Source organism: Gigantopelta aegis, chromosome 2, assembly GCF_016097555.1.
Source record: "Gigantopelta aegis isolate Gae_Host chromosome 2, Gae_host_genome, whole genome shotgun sequence".
Taxonomy (NCBI): domain Eukaryota; kingdom Metazoa; phylum Mollusca; class Gastropoda; order Neomphalida; family Peltospiridae; genus Gigantopelta; species Gigantopelta aegis.
In genome coordinates, this window is record NC_054700.1 from 398,293 (window position 1) to 402,723 (window position 4,431).

Here is a 4,431-nt window from a genome sequence, read left to right on the forward strand (position 1 = left end):
TGTTCAGGGTTTTTTCTTTATTAATAGTTTCACCTTTGTTATGCAGATAATACTACATGAGTGGCCATTGGATACCACTTATCTTACGAACTTTTAAAACAAACTTACCTTTCTAACGAGCCAAACCGTAAGATAAATGGTATCTAACGGACACCGATGTAGTTTTCTATTTCTTACATATCCTAAAAAAATCGGTTTAAAATATGTTTAAACGTCTTGTCCAACTCAAACTTGCGTCACGGAGCAATCAATTTCATGTTAACTTATACGATACAGAGCAATCACTTTGGTCGTGCTTATTTCATTGAATGATGTGGCTGTGGCGACCAGGCCGTCTCCGTGAAGCAACCAATCACAAACATGTGCTCTATCTCACATGAATGTGTAAGAAATTAGTGTTGTCATAATGACATAAATAAGATCAGATTTAAACTAAAAACTGCCGTTCGAATAAACAGTTTATTATTTAAAGCAGATCATGAACGTTAAGTTTCTTTCCGTCAATGTATGGAATTGTTCCATATCGTGTTGTTAACCCAGGAATCCGTGTGTGCGTAGTGTGTGGTGCGTAAACAACAGTTTATACAGAAATCAACTGAAGCACTTCAATATGTACGCAATGAGTTTTGCGTATTGCGCAATACATTAATTCCCGAACACTGTGATCGTTGCAGTACGTATTGCGCATCGCGCGCACATACGAACGTAGAGAATATTACACGTGTCGCCGTTGGATATCATATATCTTAGGCCAAAACAATATATATGGCGCCATCTACACCAGAAATAATGCCGCGCCGCCCCAAATAATAATAGTGTGCCGCACCATGACATTGTGACTCGAAATGAAATCATTTGGGGGCGAAATCGAAGTCGTAAACGTTGCCTAGGCCATATAGAATATAGGAAGGAATTTTTGTGTGGGTATCAAGGCAGTTGAGTAGGTACCATGACCAATGGAGCGGTACCACGGCAGATGACCCGGTACCACGGCAGATGAGTGGGACATGATAAAACAAAATCATACTCACCTTTTCTGTGTAATCCATGTTTTTTTTTTAATTTTTAAAAAACATCAAAACATTGACGCATTAATTCTTGAACTTTAGTCTGATAAATAAATAATTATTATTAGTTTTGCCTTACAATGGATTATTTAGAAGAAATGTATCTAAGTTGAAAACGTTGTACGATAAACGGACACGAATGTAGTATTCTAATTCTTACACATGCTCAAAAACCTTAAACTTAATTACGGTACTCGCGCGGCAGTTAACATACACGTCACACTGTAATCAGTTTCAGATTAACTCACGATGTCATAGAACAATCAATTTCGGATCTCTTTATTTTATTGGCTGATACGGCTGAAGTTACCTGGCCATGACCTCGTAACAGCCAATCATAAGCCTCGCAAGACCACCAGTATGTTGGAGATGATATTGATCTACAACTGGTCATCTCTTTCACAAAACGTAGTTCAGTGGTAAAGCGCTCGCCTGATGCGTGATCGGTTTAGATTCGATCCCCGTCGATGGGCCCATTGGGTTGTTTATCGTTCCAGCCAGTGCACCACGACTGGTATATCAAAGGCCTTGGTATGTGCTACCCTGTCTGTTGGATGGTGCATATAAAAAATCCCTTGCTACTAATAGAAATATGTAGCGGGTTTCTTCTCTAAGACTGTCAAAATTACCAAATGTTTGAAATCCAATAGCTGATGATTAATAAATTAATGTGCTGTAGTTGTGTCGTTAAACGAAACAAACTTTTTTCGGTTGTGTATCAAAGTAACACAGACAGGCAACAGACCAGTATCAAGGCACTTGGCACGTCGTTATTAAAACTGAAGTTGTGTTGGTGTTTTGCTCTACTAGTAAATGATCTTATTAAAAGAATCCATATGTGACCATGTGGGACAGGGCCATTCCACCCTCGGGTACATAATATGATGTCAGGGACAGGGCCATTCCACCCTCGGGTACATAATATGATGTCAGGGACAGGGACATTCCATCCTCGGGTACATAATAAGATATCGGGGGCGAGGCTTGCATGGATACATAATGGAGGATTATTTTTCTCCCCATCCAGTAGATGAAAAACAAGCATTTTGGGAAAACGTGAAAAACCTACCTTTTTAAAAAAAATTTTTTATCTTACAATAAAATAATCATAACCATTGAAAAGATCGTACCCAAAAATGGTATATACTTAAAGTATAAAATGAAAATGATAGTATAATTCCATTATGAGAGCAGGTTTCCTTGTTTTTATGAAATATAAAAAGTATTTCTTGTGTGTACGTGACGTCATCCAATGTTAATATCAGCTCAAACAACAGAAGTCACGTGGTCATGCAAGACTGATTTATTCCGCATGGTCTTGCATTGCTAGGGATGGGAGAGAAAACGGTATAGAACCTTCAGAGTTTATTACAGTAGTAAAACAGTATAGAACCTTCAGAGTTTATTACAGTAGTAAAACGGTACAGAACCTTCAGAGTTTATTACAGTAGTAAAACGGTATAGAACCTTCAGAGTTTATTACAGTAGTAAAACGGTATAGAACCTTCAGAGTTTATTACAGTAGTAAAACGGTATAGAACCTTCAGAGTTTATTACAGTAGTAAAACGGTATAGAACCTTCAGAGTTTATTACAGTAGTAAAACGGTATAGAACCTTCAGAGTTTATTACAGTAGTAAAACGGTATAGAACCTTCAGAGTTTATTACAGTAGTAAATGTTCTAATGTGGTGCAGTTAAAGTTTGGTTTAAAGTTTGTTTGTTTGTTTGTTTGTTTGTTGTTGTTGTTTTTTTTTTTTTTTGTTTTTTTTTGATTTTTTTTTTTTTTTATTGTTGTTTTTACGACACAGATAGAGCACATTGATTTATTAATCATCGGCTATTGGACGTCAGACATTTGGTAACTTATGACATATAGTCTTAGAGGAAACCCGCTACATATTTCCATTAGCAGCAAGGGATCTTTTATATGCTCTTTCCAACATACAGGACATCACATACCTCGATGTTTAATATACCAGTTGTGGAGCACTGGTTGGGACGGATAAAAGCCGGGCGGAAGAAAGGGTCAACTGAGGTGGTTCGATTCTACGACGCAAGCGCCTCGTTAGCACAACGCTATGTTAGGTGGACACATCTTAAAAGTATGGCTGCACACTCGGGACACTCCCTTCAGAACTAAATATCAATACCAAAGTCCCGACTATACTCCGTGTGTTTTCCTTCAACACAACTTTCTTTTTCACTCGGTCACCGATGCATTTATTCATCCATTTATGACTTCTTTAGACCCTACGATGCTGTGGTGTCTCCCTAGGTTGCCCATAGAGCCCTTATAAAGGGCCTGACCGCTTCTGGTCGAGGCATCACCAAGTACCAAGTTATTACCAGCAGCAAGTATTGGGGGTTTGGGTGGGGGAGGCCGATATTCTTTTGTTCAGTTACCCCCGGGTGCATTGCAATTGTGTACTCGGAACGGTATTCTTTTGTCCGGTTCCTTATTAGAGTACGTGCTGGGCCATTAAATGGGGGCGGGTGCATTGTTATCATTAGTCAATGCACCCTGTGTACTGATGCAGTGAGCGTGTAGTCTGTGTGTGAATCCTAGTTTTGTGTTACGTTTGTACCTATTGTCTTAAATCCCTATTCTAGTGAGTTCAACGGTCACCCATCCCCCTCCATCCTTGTATAGCATTGAATACAATGACGGAGGGGGAGTTAAACTAGCCTAGCTATCTAATTTGAAGGGTTAAACCCTTATAGTATAGGTATTGGTTTAAAAGCCTAGTGCTAGGCATACTTAACTTTATTACCAATGCAATAAAATGAAACTAACGGTGGCAAGTAGCAATTGTATACATATATGCACCGATCTAGGTACTTAGTTTGAAGAATTTTGATTCCCGCCCCCTAAATATAGGATTTTAGTACGCTTAATTGGTTTGTCTTCAGGCTATCTGGATAGTTGGGTATCGGTTTTCCTGCATGTCTTTGCTTCTGGAACCCTAGTTGATTTTCCTTAGTTAGCTATGATGGAATGCATCAGTAATCATTTTTTTTTAAAAACATGGTGCGGGTGCAAAGACAAATTCGTGCAGTTTATTTACAGTTAGGTGTAGTGGGGTTCTTGATCCGTGATTGGCTGGATTGGACCAATGAGAGTGCTGCAAAAAATAGGCGATAATTAGTGGTGTCCTATCTTGGTTGATTATCTAACGATGTTGATTGGCTAATTAGCCAGTTGGGTTACTGCGACTTCGATCCTGTCTTAGTGAGAAAGAAAGAAAGAAAGAAAGAAAGAAAAAAAAAAAAAAAAAAAAAAAAATATTGTGTCTGTTGAGTTACCTTTTTTATTGAATGTGTGTAAGCATTCAAGTCTGTAAAAAAAAACAAAAAAAAAAAACC